This window comes from Somniosus microcephalus, chromosome 27 (assembly GCF_052327205.1).
Source record: "Somniosus microcephalus isolate GS21.2 chromosome 27, FLI_Smic_1.0, whole genome shotgun sequence".
Taxonomy (NCBI): domain Eukaryota; kingdom Metazoa; phylum Chordata; class Chondrichthyes; order Squaliformes; family Somniosidae; genus Somniosus; species Somniosus microcephalus.
Genome location: NC_141013.1, coordinates 6,004,893 through 6,025,125, shown reverse-complemented (window position 1 = coordinate 6,025,125; position 20,233 = coordinate 6,004,893).

The window sequence follows — 20,233 nt, the reverse complement described above, 5'->3', positions numbered from 1 at the left end:
GCTGCACATTGCCCCACTGATTTCCTCTTCAAACCAGTCCCTTAAACTCAACTACTTCTGGACCATGGTCTGAATTGATACTGTACGTATCATATCTGCCAGCTAGTATTACCAATTACAATTCTAGTTCAACTCAAACATAGAAGGCTATAAATTCCTGTAGTTTAAACCATTATTACATGCTTTACGACTACATATGAATGCAAAACCTAAATTAAACACCATTTTGTTTAACTTGAGGGCAAATCTCTCTCCATCACTCACTGCTACTTAATGCACTGAGCATCCAGCAGGATTCCATTCTCAGCATTAATCCAGGCTTTATTCCTCCCCAACTTGTTCCCCTTTCTGCTAAAGATACTGAGCCATGGTGTTCAGAGAGATTTGGGTGTCCTCGTGCAAGAAACACAGAAAGCTAGCATGCAGGTACAGCAAGCAATAAGGAAGGCAAATGGCATGTTGGCCTTTATTGCAAGGGGGTTGGAATATAAGAGTGAGGAAGTCTTGCTACAATTGTACAGGGCCTTGGTGAGACCACACCTGGAGTACTGTGCACAGATTTGGTCTCCTTATCTAAGGAAGGATATACTTGCCTTGGAGGCGGTGAAACGAAGGTTCACTAGATTGATTCCTGGGGTGAGAGGGCTGTCCTATGATGAGAGATTGAGTAGATTGGGCCGATACTCTCTGGAGTTTAGAAGAATGAGAGGTGATCTCATTGAAACATACAAGATTCTGAAGGGGATTGACAGGGTAGATGCTGAGAGGTTGTTTCCCCTGGCTGGAGTGTCTAGAACTAGGGGTCATAGTGTCAGGATAAGGGGTAGGCCATTTAAGACTGAGATGAGGAGGAATTTCTTCACTCAGAGGGTGATGAATCTTTGGAATTCTCTACCCCAGAGGGCTGTAGATGCTCAGTCGTTGAGTATATTCAAGACAGAGATCGATAGATGTTTTGACTCTAGGGGAATCAAGGGATATGGAGATCGGGCGGGAAAGTGGAGTTGAGCTCGAAGATCAGCCATGATCTTATTGAATGGTGGAGCAGGCTCGAGGGGCCGAATGGCCGACTCCTGCTCCTATTTCTTATGTTTCTTATGGTTGCCAAGCAGTCTCTAGGCACCGCAACCCGAGCGGCCATTCTTCATGTGTGAGCACACACAAGTGCCAGGCAATGACCATCTCCAACAAGCGAGAGTCTAACCACCGCCCCTTGACATTCAACGGCATTACCATCACCAAATCCCCTACCATCAACATCCTGGGGGTTGCCATTGACCGGAAACTTAACTGGATCAGCCACATAAATACTGTGGCAACAAGAGCAAGTCAGAGGCTATTCTGCAGCGAGTGTCTCACCTCCTGACTCCCCAAAGCCTTTCCACCATCTACAAGGCACAAGTAAGGAGTGTGATGGAATACTCTCCACTTGCCTGGATGAGTGCAGCTCCAACAACACTCAAGAAGATCGACACCATCCAGGACAAAGCAGCCCGTTTGATTGGCACCCCATCCATCACCTTAAACATTCACTCCCTCCACCACCGACGTACCGTGGCTGCAGTGTGTACCATCTACAAGATGCACTGCAGCAACTCGCCAAGGCTTCTTCGGCAGCACCTCCCAAACCCGCAACCTCTTCCACCTAGAAGGACAAGGGCAGCAGGCGCATGGGAACACCACCACCTCCAAGTTCCCCTTCAAGTCACACACCATCCTGACTGGGAAATATATTGGCCGTTCCTTCATCGTCGCTGGGTCAAAATCCTGGAACTCCCTCCCTAACAGCACTGTGGGAGCACCTTCACCACACGGACTGCAGTGGTTCAAGAAAGCGGCTCACCACCACCTTTTCAAGGGCAACTAGGGATGGGCAATAAATGCTGCCCTTGCCAGCCCATGAACGAATTTTAAAAAAGCACTGAGGTGAGCATGGCCAAGCTATTCTACCACGAGGGGCATCATGGCTGAGCCTGATGCCAGCCTCACCGACTTCAAGCAACCCTGAATGATTGCGAAGCAGGGAGCCCTGCTAGAAAGTGCACATGTGGCTGTTGGGTGAGGGCAAGATCGGACCTGGGTGCGATGGCCTTCACAGTCAAATAGGCAGGTGCATGAGCAAAAGGTCTCCTGGGTGAGGTATCAGAGGGTTGCTACGGCCCATTGATCTGCATCCCAGTGGGTGCCCAGAGAGGAAAATCTGCTCTTATATAAATGCAAGTCTTTCTGTTCAGCTCTGGGTAGCACTCTTTATATTTTATGGAGACGTGAATTCTGTTCCAATATCTCTGGAACTTCTAACTTTTCTCTCGCATTTCCAGATAGAATACAAGAGAAAGCTTGTTATCTGATCGGCAATTCTCTCTCACCTCCAACTGACCACCCTTCTCTGTTTCTCAACAGTTTCTCTCCTCACTCTCTCTCTTTCTCTCTTTTTGCTCCCTGTCTGTCTGTCTGTCTGTCTCTTTCGTTCCCTGCCTGTCTCTTTGTTTTTCTCTCTCGCTCTCTCTCTCTTTCTCTCCCTCTCTCTCTGTGTCTCTCTCACTTTCTCTTCGTCACTCTCTGTCTCTCTCTCTCTCTTTCTTTCTCTCCCTGTCTCTCTCTTTCTCTCCCTCTCTCTCTCTTTCTCTTTCTCTTTCTCTCTCTCTGTCTCTCTCTTTCTCTTTCTCTCTCTGTCTCTCTCTTTCTCTTTCTCTCTCTCTCTCTCTCTCTCTCTCTCTCCCTATCTCTCTGTCTCTCTCAATAATACTGCACTATGGTCTCTGTGCTCTGTTCCTTTCTGTATGTGCCCCCTCTTCCCTATGTCCCTACTTTGCTGAGGTTACGACTTATGCTCCAAATTGTTCTTTTCTGGGAACTCAGAACTTCCGAGGATGGATTTACTGAGTTTTTTTGGGTCATTTAACAGATGTAAATTGTCCACAACCGATCGGAGAAATGGGCAGAGATCCATTAAGGTCACTTTTTACCTTATCCAATTTTCTGGCCCAGTTTTGTACATACCTGCGAGTTTAGCCCCAGGTGATGTTACTTAGATACCCACACAATGTTGATGTCAGTGCCCAATAATTTACACACCCGTGTGAAGGGAATTGGAGAAATATTTGAAGGGGAAAAACGTACAGGGCTGTGGGGACAGGGCGGGGGAGTGGGACTGATTGGAGAGCTCTACCAAAGAGCCGGCACAGACACGATGGGCCGAATGGCCTCCTTCTCTCCTGTATCATTCTATGATTCTATTCTATGATAAAGTGAGTGTCCAGGGCTGTTGGATGTGATTTTGGAGAGGTGCATTTAACAAGTGCTGTATTAAGATATGTGGCAGCATTTTGAGGCTATTTATGAACCTTTTGTCTCGATTTTTGGATTAAGAGTACAATTAGGGTAAAAGTTAGGGTTCGGTTTAGTTGGTCAAGAGGGTTTATGGCACGTGTTCTCTCACTAACCCTAACCCCTGGCCTGGGGAGAGTGATGCCAACTGTAACACATCTATGGCTAAGACTGGTAAGCTCAGGTAGCTCAGCCCAGTCATCGAATCATAGAAAGTTACAGCACGGAAGGAGGCCATTTCGGCCCATCGTGTCCGCGCCGGCCGACAAAGAGCTATCCAGCCTAATCCCACTTCCCAGCTCTTGGTCCGTAGCCCTGCAGGTTACAGCATCCCAAGTGCACATCCAAGTACTTTTTAAATGTGGTTAGGGTTCCTGCCTCTACCACCCTTTCAGGCAGTGAGTTCCAGACCCCCACAACCCTCTGGGTGAAGAAATTTCCCCTCAAATCCCCTCTAAACCTTCCCCCCAATTACTTTAAATCCATGCCCCCTGGTTATTGACCTCGCTGCTAAGGGAAATAAGTCCTTCCTATCCACTCTATCTAGGCCCCTCATAATTTTATACACCTCAATAAGGTCTCCCCTCAGCCTCCTCTGTTCCAAGGAAAACAGACCCAGCCTATCCAGTCTTTCCTCATAGCTAAGATTCTCTACTCCCGGCAACATCCTTGTAAATCTCCTCTGTACCCTCTCTAGTGCAATCACATCTTTCCTGTAATGTGGTGACCAGAACTGCACGCAGTACTCTAGCAGTTCGAGGATCAAATCCAGGACCTTATAGTGAACAGACGAAACTGACGGGCAGGAAAGGTCCAGCTGGCCCATCAAGCCGGCCCCACACCTATGAGGGCCGGAGCAAGGTGGCTGGACACTTCCCAGCCCCCCTAACAGCCTCCTGCCCCACCCACCCACCCCGCAGCCATGTCATCTCCTGGGAGAGACAAGTGTGCTCTGTAGGACTTGTTTTTACACCTCTTACCCTCTAGGCCATTGGGGGAAGTATATTTATTTTCACAAAGAAAGAAAGAATTGCATTTATATAGCGTCTCAAAGCACTTTACAGCCAATGAAGTACTTTGTGAAATAACAACAAAAAATGCTGGAAAAACTCGGCAGGCCAGGCAACATCCGTGGAGAGAAATTAGAGTCAACGTTTTGGGTCAAAACCCTTTATCAAGACTAAAGAGGCACAGGGAATGAAATAGATTAAGAGGCTGGGCTGGGAGAGAACAAAAGAGAAGAAGAGACATTAAGAGGTATTCAAAATGAGACGAGATGGTGATAGGACTAGTGGAGACAAAAGACAGCTCTAGATTAGGTGTGAAATGCGCTGGCAGAACTGTTGTAATGTAGGAAACGCGGCAGCCAACTTGCGCGCAGCAAGGCCCCGCAAACAGCAATGTGACAATGACCGGATTAGCTGACGTTGGTTGAAGGATAAATATTGGCCAGGTGAATTCTAACGACAAATTGCCATGTTGGAAATTGCACTAGGCAACTGGGGGGGAATGAGGGCGGCGCGCGCAAAGAGGTTTTAGGTGTTGTTAGGAACTGGTAATGAATTTCTAGGAAAAGCGTCTCAGAATGTGATATTTGAAGGTCATTCAAAAAGCGGAATGCTTAGCACTACCCTCAAAAGCTCGGCTACAACCACAGTCCCTCAGGCAGAATTCACTGCAGAATGATTCACGCCTCACGCTGTGCTTTTAAACGTAATGGGTTTTCGAAGAACACCAAAGCCATCTAATCGGATGTCACTGAATGGTTTGTACGGCAGTCAGCTATTCCTTGGAGAGGTAAGTGCTGAAATCTGGGAAGGTACAACCGTTGCAGTTATCAAAACATCTTAGCCCTGCTTCTAAATCGAGTGATCAAGAGGCCTTTTTTTTTAAAGCTGTTTCCTCAGCTACAACACAGAGCTGGCCTTGACCTCTTCATTCCATCCATCTTGGCCAATCATGAGCTGTGCATTCGTGTCTCCTGACTCAATATATATTAACATCTGCAGCTGTCTCTGAAGATGACTCCCAGATGTTGCGTCCCCAGAATTCATTTTGGCCAGCATTTGTCCCCCCACCCCCCCCCGGAACGGATTGTTCCCTCTTGCTCTACCCACTGCCAGCCTTAAATATCCACTCTCATTAAATATTAAAATTTGCGTTTGCTATTAATCTTGGAGCGATAAATATTTTAAAATGTCACTCTTCAATATTTACATCCTCCTGATTGCCTGATAGGAAATGGGAGAATGTGGCTGCATCTGCGGAAATGAAATACGGGAAGGAGGTTAACCCACACCAATGGTTTCTTTTTTTGCAAACAGCTCCGCTCCTGAGCATTACCGAGTCCCAGCACAGAGCATTAAATGCTACCAAGCTCATAAGTGTGATTAAACTGGATAAAATATTTGCGAGGAAGCTCACTGTAATGGGGTCGCCAACACTCCAGGATTGCCCGGGAGCCTCCGGGAATCGAAGATTGATCTCCAGGATACCGCCGCCCGCAAGAAAAAAAATCATGAAAATTGTGTGTTTTTTTTAATGTTCTTTGAACAATTCTGTTTATTAGTTATAAAAATATTGGACGTGTGGGGAAAAAAGGCTGTTTGACTGACAGTCAAGAATCATCCAACCGTGTAATGAATTTCGCTTTCCAATTGGCCGTGGGAAGGCGGGGCGCCGTGACGATGGATGTTTTTGGGTGTCCAATGGTGGGGGGGTGAGGGGGGCAGGAGGTCATGTGATGAAACCGCCTGGAATCGGTCCAACCAGAGCTGGCGACCCCCCGACGCCATGTCGACCAGGACACGATTACTGGTCTCTCCTGAGCTGGCTCTTCCCCAGCTGTCGCAGCCGGAGTTGGCCCTTGGGCTGCTGGGCTAAGGCAGTCAGCCCAGGATCTCGCACCCAACTGGACGAGGGGCTGAGAATAGCATCGGGCTCGGCCGCGATGCCCCACAAATAGCCCGCCGGCACTCACCAACTCTCGGGAAGTGAAGCCAGCTGTGGCCCCCTCTGTCAACTGAGGTCAATTAGCTCAGCACAGACCAGATGTTGAACCAGGGGCGGGTGGGGGGGGGGGCTCTGTGGAAAATATTCATTCAAATCATTACTTGTTTGCTAAAAAGTCTGTGAAGCTTCTACCTGCCTTGAACTGGGTACGTTTTATTATGTCTTTTCTGATTTCCTCCCACAGGTTCTGTCTCCTGGCAGCCTTTGTATTCTGTCTGTCAGCTTGTTGCAAGGCAGAATGATGATTCACCTGTGTTCAATGGAGTGTTGTCTCAATATATCTGCTGTGGGCCTTTTCCTGAGGCACCTGTACTAAGTGTGTCCTTGGACCTTCTTTGTGTTGGCCCTGTCTGCCTGTCTGAGAATTTTCTAAATGTTCTGTACTCTTGCCATTCGCTCTCGATGTTGTCTCATAATTTCAGACGATGCTAGCTCCATTGTTCCCTCTCGTTTCAAAGAGCACATTGAGCCATGCACAGAGAAGAGAAGCAAAGTTAACATCCTTTCTTCAGCGCCAGAAACGATTACAGATCAACAGCTTATACGGTAGGCACGGAGCGAGGGGCTTCTGGAATATTATGTGGTTCTGGAGTGCCGGAAACTTGCACTCTGCTGCTCTCTCCACAGATGCTGCCTGACTTGTGGAATCTTTCCAACATTTAAGTGCTTCCATTTTTTTTCTCTCTCTAAAGTCTCAAAAGTTTGCCCTTTTCTGATAAAACCCATCAGGAGACATTGGGTGATCCCTCAGAGTCATCAAACAAATAAACAATCAACGGTGTCTCCTCTTTAGATAGGCTCAACTGATAAAGAACTAAGTCATAAAACAAAGGAAACGTATAAACATAACAACATAAGAAATAGGAGCAGGATTTATGAAGGGGAAGTCATGTTTGACAAATTTGCTGGAGTTCTTTGAGGAAGTGACATATAGGGTGGATAAAGGGGAACCAGTGGACGTAGTGTATTTAGACTTCCAAAAGGCATTTGACAAGGTGCCACACAAAAGATTATTGCTTAAGATAAAAAATCACGGGATTGGGGGTAATATTCTGGCATGGATAGAGGATTGGCTATCTAACAGAAGGCAGAGAGTTGGGATAAATGCTTCATTCTCAGACTGGCAATCAGTAACTAGTGGTGTTCCGCAGGGGTCAGTGCTGGGTCCCCAACTCTTTACAATCTATATTAACGATTTGGAGGAGGGGACCGAGTGTAACATATCAAAGTTTGCAGATGATACTAAGATGGGGGGGAAAGTAGTGAGTGAGGAGGACATAAAAAACCTGCAAGGGGACATAGACAGGCTAAGTAAGTGGGCAGAGATTTGGCAGATGGAATACAATACTGGAAAGTGTGAGGTTATGCACTTTGGCAGGAAAAATCGTAGAGCAAGTTATTATCTTAATGGCAAGAAACTGGAAAGTACTGAAGTACAAAGGGATCTGGGGGTCCTGGTGCACGAAACTCAAAAGGTTAGTATGCAGGTGCAGCAAGTGATTAAGAAGGCCAATGGAATGTTGGCTTTCATTGCTAGGGGGATAGAATATAAAAATAGGGAGGTATTGCTTCAGTTGTACAAGGTATTGGTGAGACCGCACCTGGAATACTGCATACAGTTTTGGTGTCCATACTTAAGAAAGGACATACTTGCTCTCGCGTCAGTACAAAGAAGGTTCACTCGGTTAATCCCGGGGATGAGGGGATGGACATATGAGGAGAGGTTGAGTAGATTGGGACTCTACTCATTGGAGTTCAGAAGAATGAGAGGCGATCTTATTGAAACATATAAGATTGTGAAGGGGTTGGATCGGGTGGATGCGGGGAAGATGTTCCCGATGATGGGTGAAACTAGAACTAGGGGGCATAGTCTTAGAATAAGGGGCTGCTCTTTCAAAACTGAGATGAGGAGGAACTACTTCACTCAGAGGGTGGTAGGTCCATGGAATATGCTGCCCCAAAAAGCTGTAGAAGCTACTGTTGTGTATGTACCTTTAAGGGAATAACTGGTCTCAGACTGCAGTACCGGCAGTGACCACCCCTGTATAAAAGGCACTAGCAGCCTTCTGTAGTTTCAGTTTCCCAATTGTCTCCATTCAGGAAAGACTTGTTATAATCAACTCCTGCTGTCCGTGTCTCAATTATACACGGACATAATATTGGCGACGAGCAGATACGAACTTACCTACAGTCTGCACCACCTCATGGGATCCATCCCTGAAGCGAAGTGAGCAGAGGTCGAGGCCAGAAAGAAGAAAGAAACAGTAGAAACAGGCGTCGCTCGTGGGCATCCGCCCCTGAGTCAGCGGAGTTGAAGATTTGCAGGAGAGGCTGTCGAGAGCGGGGCTTGGTTCCTGTCGACGGTGCTTCAGCTAATCGGGCTGGTGGCAGGTAGTACACTGATCCTTCCTGGGCTGCGGCGGTCTAGAACTCGAGCGGGTGGCTTGCAACGGGGCCGAGCAGCGTTGTCGGGAAGAGGAGAGAGAGAGAGGGTGGAGCACACAGGGCGCGGCCGGTGCTACGAAGCCGGGCAGCGTACAGATCCGAGAAGAGGGAGGCAAGAGTCCCACAGGGTTGTTCCACGACGGGAAAATAATAAAATTTAAAAAAAAATTATTAAACGCGCAGAAAGCCGCGAGGAGCTGCAGGTTGCCACGGAAACCGCAGAAAGCAGCGCTAGCAACAGCGGGGAAGAAGGCAAAGCGCGGGAGGCGCCATCTTAATCCAGCGGGGAAGAAGGCAAAGCGCGGGAGGCGCCATTTTGTTAAATCGGGGAAGAAGGCAAAGCGCGGGAGGCGCCATTTTAGATTTCCAAGATGCCGAAGACTGGCTATATCACTGCCTTTGATAATGCAATAGAAGACTGGACCACGTATGTGGAAAGAGTCGAGGTATATTGTGAGGCAAACGAAATAGCTGATGAGAAAAAGGCATCGGTACTGCTAAACTTAATGGGCGCAAGAACGTACGGCCTATTGCGGGACCTGATTACTCCAGCCAAACCGAAGGCGAAGAGTTTTAACGAAATTTTTGCTATCCTACAGGAACACCTAAATCCTGCACCGCTGCTGATAGCAGAAAGATTTAAATTCCACAGGAGAACTCAGCATAAAGATGAGAGCAATGCTGAGTACCTTACGGAACTACGCAAGCTATCAAAGCACTGCCAGTTCGGAGCAGGACTGGCAGATACCCTACGGGACAAATTTGTCTGTGGACTCCTGAGTGAAGGAACCCAGAAGAAGTTACTCGCAGAGAAAGAGCTGACGCTAGATAAGGCTTTCAGCGTGGCAGTATCGTATGAAGCAGCAGCCAGGGGAGCTGCGGAAATACAACAAAAGCCACAGGAATACGGCACCCACGAAATGACACAGGGATTTGCAAAATATTATTGCTGCGGCAGAACAAACCATGACCAGAAGGACTGCTGGTCCAAGGACAATGCGGAAAGATGGGACACATTGCATGAGTTTGCAGGTCTGGGAAGAAGACCAACGACAACAAAAAGGCTACTAAGGAACCGTACAGGAAAGTACAAAAGATGATGGACAGTAGTTCCGAAGACCAGATGAGCGATAGTGAATCTGGGAACAAGAGACTAAGCTGTCTCAAACTTCACAACGTAATCGCAAAAGAGGATCACTGAACCATTTGGGTCACCCTCACGATAGCAGGGCCCCAAGTCAAAATGGAATTGGATACAGGATCAGCTCTAACCGTCATGAATCGACGAGACTACGAGCGGCCATTCTCACACATACCCTTGAGAGAGACATCCGTTGTCTTGAGGACGTATACGGGGCAAAAAGTATACCCCAGAGGAAAAATAAGGGTGCCTGTCGAATACAACGGCAAGAAAATACGGAAATTGTATCTCTACATTCTGCAAGATGGTGGACCACCGTTATTGGGACGTGAATGGATCAGAAAGATAAGTTTAGACTGGCACTCCATTCAGGCACTGACGGTGGCTGGTAAAAAGGATGACGACGTCACTCCTGGACGATTGTCAACAATCTTAGCTGACGCCAAAGAGGTATTTCAACAAGAACTGGGCACACTTAAAGGCGTAACCACCTCGATAAAAATAGAGGAGAATGCAATTCCCAAGTTTTTCAAAGCAAGACCGGTACCATATGCAATTCGCCCAGCCGTCGAGGCAGAGCTGGAGAATCTGAAGAATGCAAGCGTGTTATCTAAGGTAGACTGGAGCGAGTGGGCGACACCCATCGTTCCTGTCATGAAGAAAACGTTAAACAATAAGTCTGAGGAGCCAAGGAAGGTTCGCATCTGTGGGGACTTCAAGGTGACGGTGAACCCAGTCCTTCACACAGTACAATATCCTCTTCCAAGGATAGAAGATATCTTCGCCTCACTATCTGGAGGGAAGCGTTTTACAAAAATTGACCTAGCACAAGCATATTTGCAGATGGAGGTTGAAGAATCCTCTAGGAAGTATCTCACGATAAACACTCACAAAGGTCTTTACCAGTATAATCGACTGGTCTTCGGAGTAGCATCAGCTCCGGCGATATGGCAAAGAGCGATGGAACAAGTCCTGCAAGGGATTCCGGGGACTCAGTGTTACTTAGACGACATCCTAGTGACAGGTGAAGATGACAGTGAACACCTTGCCAACCTAGAGCAGGTGCTCACTAGACTACGTGAACATGGGCTACGAGCCAACCGCCCCAAGTGCGAGTTTTTTAAGAAACAGATATCGTATTGTGGCCACGTGATTGATGAAGAGGGGTTGCATAAGTCCCCTGACAAAATTGAAGCGGTAGTTATGGCTCCGGCGCCTGAAAATGTGTCGCAACTGAGGTCATTCCTCGGATTGGTGAATTACTACCATAAGTTTTTGCCGAATTTGTCCACAATTCTGCATCCACTGAACGCCCTACTACGAACGGGAGTAACATGGAAATGGAGCGATGAATGTAAGCGGGCCTTTCAGAAGAGTAAGGACCTAATCACTTCAAGAGAAGTATTGGCTCACTACAACCCATCACTACCGATAAGACTGGCGTGTGATGCGTCTCCCTACGGCATTGGGGCGGTGCTGTCACATAAATTCCTTGATGGTTCAGAGAGGCCGATAGCTTTTGCGTCACGCTCGTTAACTTCAGCCGAGCGTAACTACGCTCAGATTGACAGAGAGGCCCTCAGCCTGGTGTGGGGGGTGAAGAAGTTCAATCACTACCTGCACGGTCAGAAATTTACTCTACTAACTGATCATCAACCTCTCGTCTCCATTTTCAACCCTCAGAAGGACGTACCGGTAATGACGGCACAACGGCTGCAGAGGTGGTCCCTTTTCCTAGGGGCACACCAATATGACATCGAGTACAAGGGAACTAAACAGCATGGGAATGCTGATGGATTGTCGCGCCTACCGTCACCGACGGTGGAAAAAGAACTGGCAGTGGATCCAGTGGAGTTATTCCACTCGGCTATAGTCGAATGTCTCCCTGTGACGAATGCAAACATAGAAAAGGAAACACGGAATGACCCGACACTATCACGGGTCTATGATTTAACGGTGAAGGGATGGCCAGCACATGGCGAACCACTGCTGCCAGCATTCTCGCCGAGAAGAGAACAGCTGTCAGTGTGCAGAGGGACCTTGATGTGTGGATCCAGAGTAGTATATCCACCCAAATTGACGGATAGAGTGCTCAGTGAGCTTCATGAGGGTCATCTGGGTGGGGTAAAAATGAAGAACTTAGCCAGAGCGTTTGTGTGGTGGCCGGGAATCGATAGAGAAATCGAAGAGATGACCAAGAGCTGTACAGGATGCCAGAAGGTCCAAAACGCCCCACCACAAGCTCCTCTACATCCATGGGAGTGGCCCTCATCTCCATGGCAAAGGGTGCACATTGATTTTGCTGGTCCCTTCATGGACTCGATGTTTTTAATTGCGGTGAATGCACATTCAAAGTGGCCAGAGGTAATAAAAATGTCCTCAACCACCACAGAAAAAACTATCACAGTCTTACGAACCCTATTCGCCAGGAATGGGCTGCCTGAACAGATTTGCTCTGACAATGGACCACAGTTTGTGTCTGAAGAGTTCCGGAGGTTCTTAAAGAACAATGGTGTTAAGCATTACACATCTGCCCCATATCATCCAGCCACTAATGGATTGGCCAAGAGGTTTGTTCAAACATTCAAGAAGGCTATCAAGGCAATGTGTAATGAAGATATACCCCTACAACACGGAATGCGACACATGCGGTTACCAACCAAACTCCAGCCATGATGTTCTTCAATCGAAGACTACGATGCCGCTTGGATTTGGTTAAGCCAAACGTCAGAAGAGATGTGGAGAACAGGCAGTTTCAGAATATGAATGAAAGGCCGACCAGGAGTTTTAAGATAGGTCAACCAGTTTTGGCCCGGGACTACCGCACAGAGAAATGGCAGCCAGGAACGATCTGTACATGGCAAGGACCTCTAATGTATACCGTGGACATTGGAGAGAGCATTGTAAGACGCCATGCTGACCAGATTCTAGAGTCACTGGAAAACGTCAACTCCACACCATGATCTGATACACCTGGCGATGAAACCGAAGTACCAATTGCATCTACCGCAGAATTGGTGATATTGGAAGCAGACGAACCAAACAACGACATTGATCCAGACTCAACCTCACCAGAAGAACCTGATACCCCAAAGAGGCGTTATCCAGACAGAATCAGGAAGCCTCCTCAAAGACTGAACTTATAATTGCTTAACCTCAACCAATGTGTCTAGCAACCATAATTGTAATTGTAATTAGTTAATATTTAGTTGTTAAATGAATGTTATGTACTGTTTATCTAAAAGGGGAGGAATTGTTGTGTATGTACCTTTAAGGGAATAACTGGTCTCAGACTGCAGTACCGGCAGTGACCACGCCTGTATAAAAGGCACTAGCAGCCTTCTGTAGTTTCAGGTACCCAATTGTCTCCATTCAGTAAAGACTTGTTATAATCAACTCCTGCTGTCCATGTCTCAATTAGACACGGACATAATAGCTACATCATTACATAAATTTAAAACAGAAATAGACAGTTTCCTAGAAGTAAAGGGAATTAAGGGTTACGGGGAGCGGGCAGGAATTTGGACATGAGTCTAGGTTCGGATCGGTCATGGCCCTGTGGGTAGCGGAGCGGGCCCAGGGGCCGTGTAGCCTGATCCTGCTCCTATTTCGTGTGTCTAATTCTGTTAGATTCAGGAGATGGTTCTGTGATAGTGGATTGGCGGTTAGGATCAGATCAGCCATGATCTTATTGAATGGCGGAGCAGGCTCGAGGGGCCGATTGGCCTACTCCTGCTCCTATTTCTTATGTTCTTATGTTCTTATGAGTCGGCCATACGAGCCCTCAAGCCTGCTCCGCCATTCAATCAGATCATGGCTGATCTTTGACCCCAACTCCATTTTCCCGCCCGGTCCCGAGATTGATTCCTGGGAATGAGATTGATTCCTGGGATGACAGGACTGTCCTATGAGAAGAGATTGAGTAAACTAGGCCTATATCCACTTGAATTCAGAGGAATGAGAGGGGATCTCATTGATGCATACAAAATTATTACAGGCCTTGATAGGGTGGATGCTGGGAGAATGTTTCCCTTGGCTGGGGAGTCTAGAACCAGGGGCCACAGCCTCAGGATAAAGGGTAGATGAGAAGACATTTCTTCACACAGAGGGTGGTGAGTCTTTGGAATTCTCTACCCCAGAGAGCTGTAGAGGCTCAGTCATTGGGTACAGTATATTCAAAACAGAAGTCGGTAGATTTCTGACTAGTAAAGGCATCAAGGGATATGCCGATAGGGCCGGTGAATGGAATTGAGGCAGAAGATCAGCCATGATCTCATTGAATGGTGGAGCAGACTCGAAGGGCCGAATGGCCGACTCCTGCTCCTATTTCTTATGTTCTTATTCCATATCCCTTGATTCCCCTCGAGTCCAAAAATCTATCGATCTCTGTCTTGAATATACTCAACGATTGAGCCTCCACAGCCCTCTGGGGTAGAGAATTCCAAAGGTTCACAACCCTCTGAGTGAAGAAATTCCTCCTCATCTCAGTCCTAAATGGCCGACCCCTTATCCTGAGACTGTGACCCCTGGTTCTAGACTCTCCAGCCAGGTGAAACAACCTCTCAGCATCTACCCTGTCAATCACTCTTAGAATTTCCTACGTTTCAATGAGATCAACTCTCATTCTTCTAAACTCCAGAGAATATCGGCCCAATCTACTCAATCTCTCCTCATAGGAGAGCCCTCAACCCAGGAAACTAATTAATAACATTACACCGACTGTCCTTTATACACCCCAGTCCCCGCGTGCCCACCCGTTGCAGAATGCCTCAACCGTACCAGCGTACCCGTCTCCAGGGAAACCCGGGCATGGACAAGAACGCGGGAGAGAGGCGGGTAGTCAGAGCGACTCCCTCCACGGGCCGCGTCCAACCCAGACCTTGGGAATATTCTGTTTCTGTTTTCGATTCTCAGTATCCGCAGTACTTTGTTATTTATAGCATGCGGAGCTGTTTTGGTGGTAATGACTGATCATTCCTTTCAGGGGGGTGGGTCCGAAGGACCAAGTTATATTGCATCACAAGGTTTCCCAAAGACACCCTGGGACGTTCATTGCCTCGTTTACGATCCTGCATCAGTATGGCTTTTAGATGAGTTGTTTTTTTAAGCTGGTCCTTTCCATCTTTAGGTCAGTCTATCTGCACCAATCTCAAGTCGGCTTTGCTTGTCTCCCCTATTTCATTGGTGAAAGAAAGACTTGCATTTCTATAGCGCCTTTCACGACCTCAGGACGTCCCAAAGCACTTTACAGCCAATGAAGTATTTGTTGGAGTGGAGTAATATAGGAAACGCGGCAGCCAATTTGCGCACAGCAAGGTCCCACAATGTGAGCAATGTGATAATGACCAGATGATCTGTTTTTTGTTATGTCGATTGAGGGATAAGTATTGGCCCCAGGACACCAGGTCCCCTGCTCTTCTTTGAAATAGTACCGCGGGATCTTTTACGTCCACCTGAGAGGGCAGACGGTTTAACGCCTCATCCGAAAGACGGCACCTCCGACAGTGCAACGTTCCCTCAGCACTGGGAGTGTCAGCCTGGATTTGGTGCTCAAGTCTTGAATTACAAAGTGTAGTCGCTGTTATGTATACAGAGTCTCTGGTCAGTCAGAGTTTACTTGTTATTTGTTCAGGGATTTTTTGCAGATTGGAATACGCTTTCCAATTTCAGCACCCAGCATTTTAAACTTATTGTGCATCAGTGTGATGTCTGGAATGTGCGTGGGTGAGCTGACATAGAATTTATTTTCTTTGTTAAGTCGTTCACCTCAACTCTACTGCAATTCACCTCATAAAAAGTGACACATATTTAACTAGTTGCTTAACAATCGCAGGTTAACAACTTTAATGTCAGGGGGAAAATTTATCACGGCAGTATTGAGAAACTCGATTATTGTGGCACTTTTTAGCTCTGATCGTTAGCTGGTTTTCCCTTTCCTGCCCTGGGGCTGAATTGAGCATTGGGCCACTCAACATTCCAGCCACATGCACACACACACACACGCTCGTCCAGGACGACACATCAACATCGCGGCAAGATACCTGAAAACACATTTTCACCTCCACTGAGCAATTGACTTACAGATGCTGTGACGCACCTCGCTAGAACTCTCCCAGCAGCAGCACCCACCACGGCAAATTGATTTCTCGTTTTTATCGGTAAATCGAATATGAAACAAGTGACAGGTAGGTTCACTCATTACAGTGATGGCGCTCAGTGACCTGAATTAAGCAAACAAGGCAACTGTGAGAAGCATTGTTAGAGGCCGGTTAAAGAGGCTTTACATAGAATTACACAGAAAATACAACACAGAGACAGGCCATTCGGCCCAACTGGTCCGTGCCGGTGTTTCTGCTCCACACGAGCCTCCTCCCACCCCTCTTCATCTCACCCTATCAGCATATCCTTCTATTCCTTTCTCTCTCCTGTGTTTATCTCGCTTCCCATTAAATGTATCTATACTATTCGCCTCAACCACTCCCTGTGGTAGCGAGTTTCTCCTGAATTCTCTATTGGATTTATTAGTGACTATCTTATATTTAGGACCCCTAGTTTTGGTCTCCACCACAAATAGAAACATCTTCTCTGTGTCTACCCTATCAAACACCTTCATAATATTGAAGACCTCTATCAGGTCACCCGTCGGTCTTCGTAGCCAAAGCTATCTACATCATTCTAACACGTGCCTCAGGTTTAACTGACTACAATTTTGCTCCTTTTGTTAGCATGTATGGGTCTACTCTGTAACCATTTAAGAGCCAGTCAGACACTGTGATGGAGGACAGGAGGCTTCGATGGAAGGATGAGCTAGACCCCTGAGTGGTCTCCTACATCTAGCACGTAACTCTGCGATCTCAGCTAGGACAGGGTTGTGATGCTCTCGGGTTAGGGAGGTGATGAACATCAGTCTAGCTTCTTATTCCAGAGCACTGTCCCGTGCTCCCTGCTGTAAAATTTATGCATGTGGATGTTGACTAAGGAAGGGATAGGACCGGTCCATTGAAAATGTTTTTATTCATTCACGGGATGTGGGTGTCGCTGGCAAGGCCAGCATTTATTGCCCATCCCTAGTTGCCCTTCAGAAGGTGGTGTTGAGGCCAATTCATTAAATATATTCAAGAAGGATTTGGATATATTTCTTGAGGCTAAAGGGATTAAGGGATATGGGAGAAGGCAGGGACAGGGTACTGAATTTGGATGATCCATTAAATGGCGGAGCGGGCTCGAGGGGCCGAATGGCCTACTCCTGCTCCTATCTTCTATGTTTCTATGTTTCTTGAACCGCTGCAGTCCGTGTGGTGAAGGTGCTCCCACAGTGCTGTTAGTGAGAGAGTTCCAGGATTTTGACCCAGCGACGATGAAGGAACGGTCGATATATTTCCAAGTCAGGATGGTGTGTGACTTGGAGGGGAACTTGGAGGTGGTGGTTGACGTAATAAAACTCACTATACACTTGGTTTCAGCATAAAGCAAGGCTTTAATCAACTTGTTTCAGAACATGGAGGTCTAGTTGTACTTCACTAGTTCCTTGTCTTACAAAATGTCCCTGGCAAGCTGGGCCCACGCCCGAGTATTTATACTCCTTGGACGGCGCCACCAGCTAGCCGTCCAGCGTTATTTCATGAGTAGTTTCTTGATGATGATGAGATTTATAACAGTGGTGTTCCCATGCACCTGCTGCCCTTGTCCTTCTAGGTGGTGGAGGACACCTGCCTTCTAGGTGGGAGGTGCTGATGTCACCACAACTGAAAATCCAGTTCAGACTCACTATCTAGGCTCCCACATGAAGAGTGGCTACTTGACTGAGGTATGCCTGGATCTATACCCCAGCGTGAGTCAAGAGAGGAGGGAAAGGAAATAATAGGGGCCTCCAAGACTCGACTCCTCCCCGTTAAATGGTTGCCCCTCAGAATTGAAGATCATGTTGAAACAATGTGGGGCTGGAATTCCCCAGAGATTGGACCAGTTTCCCCGCAACTGCAGCAGAACTTGACAACTTGCATTGATATAGCGCCTTTAATGCAGTAAAACATTCCAAGGTGCTTCACAGGAGCGATTAGCAAACAAAATCTGACACTGAGCCACATAAGGAGATGCTAGGACAGGTGATGAGGTGGGTTTTAAGGAGCGTCTTAAAGGAGGAGAGAGAGGTAGCGAGGCGGAGAGGTTTAGGGAGGGAATTCCAGAGCTTAGGGCAGCTGAAGGCACGGCCGCCAATGGTGGAGCGATTAAAATCGGGGATGCTCAAGAGGCCAGAATTAGAGGAGCGCGGAGATCTCGGAGGGTTGTAGGGGCTGGAGGAGGTTACAGAGAGAGGGAGGGGCAAGGCCTTGGAAGGGTCTGAACCCCCAGGGAAACAGCGGAATGCTAGTCCCTTGTAAATCTAGCCTCACATGCTGATTAATTTCACACCACGTGCATCAGTCATCGAGTACTTTCAAAATTTACATTGCAAATTAGAACCAAGACAAACCAGTTAACAGTCTAAACAAGGTAGAAACACAGAAAAGATTTCAAAAGTACTTTTTAAAAAAAAAACAGAAACTCAATGGATTCTTAAAGTGAAGATAATGACCCAGAAAGGCGATTAAGCCTGTTTGAGTTTGACTATCATTTGGAAATATCTCCTTCACACAGCATGCATTAATGAGAGCCACACACAGAAATACTTCCCAATAGAATATATAGGAGCTCAATCATTGCCTGGGGTTTCTTGCTAATTAAGCACATCTCCTTTAAGTGCTGTACATTGTAGGGATAGTAGTACTATCTAGACCTAGAAATACTGGCGGGGGAGTCATAGGTGGGGTCCCTTTCTCAGTTTAATACAGTTGCCATGTGCTGCCAAATGTGAATTCAGACCTGGGAGAGGGGGCTTTGGTTGGACTCACTCATGTGCAGGACCACAGATTTAAAATTAAAATAATTCCCAGGTTGCGGGCGTCGCTGGCAAGGCCGGCATTTATTGCCCATCCCTAGTTGCCCCTTGAGAAGGTGGTGGTGAGCCACCTTCTTGAACCGCTGCAGTCCGTGTGGTGAAGGTGCTCCCACAGTGCTGTTAGGGAGGGAGTTCCAGGATTTTGACCCAGCGACGATGAAGGAACGGCCGATATATTTCCAAGTCAGGATGGTGTGTGACTTTGAGGAGATGGTGTTTTGCAAAAAGATCCTCTCACTCATCTGTGGAGTGTTATTTAGAAATATTACATCGATATTTTTAAACACTTGGCACCGTTACATAGGAACAGAGGAATTGCTCGACACAAAAGGCCCCACGGTCCATCTAGTTTGCTTTCTACCATCCTGGTAGTCACAGGATCCAATGATAATGGAGTTTTTGACTATTCACAGCGATCAATCTCTATTGAGGTGTCAGCCGTATGCTCAGTGGGTCGCACTCTCACCTCTGAGTCCGAGGTTGTGGGTTCAAGTCCCCACTCCAGAGACTTGAGCACAAGAATCTAGGCTGGCACTCCCAGTGCAGTGCTGAGGGCGACTCACCACCACCTTCTCAAGGGGCAACTAGGGATGGGCAATAAATGCTGGCCATGCCAGTGACGCCCACATCCCGGGAATGATTTTTATTTTAAATCTGTGGTCCTGCACATGAGTGAGCCCAACCAAAGCCCCCTCTCCCAGGCCTGAATTCACATTGGGCAGCATTGAGGGAGTGCTGCACTGTCGGAGGTGCCGCCTTTCGGATGAGACGCTAAATATCCCACGATGCTATTTTGAAGGCAGCCAATTTGCGCACAGCAAGCTCCCATAAACAGCAATGTGATAATGAACAGATATTCTGTTATTTAGTGATGTTAGTTGTGGGATAAATATTAGTCAGGACTCCGGGGAGAACTCTCCCTGCTCTTCTTCGAAATAGTGCCGTGGGATTTTTTACGTCCACCTGAGAGGGCAGACGGGGGCCTTGGTTTGACGTCTCGTCCGAAAGACGGCACCTCCGACAGTGCAGCACTCCCTGAGTACTGGATTTTGTGCTCAAGTTTCTGGAGTGGGACTATGAACTCACAACCTCCTGACTCAGAGGCGAGAGTGCGACTCACTGAGCCACAGGGTGACAAACTCTAAGCAGGAGGCGAAAAACAACATCTGTGCAAAGCGGCGTCTCATCCGCCTGCTCCCCCGTGAATGTTAAGTGGGGTATTCGAATAATAATAATGAAGGAAGTGCTTTAATGGCCTGCGTGTACTACAACACACACAGCTGACAACAAAGGCATTAGTGCGAGCTAACGAGAGAAAAAGTGAAACAGCATGGACAGTGCAATTAGAATCAAATTCATTAGCCCGT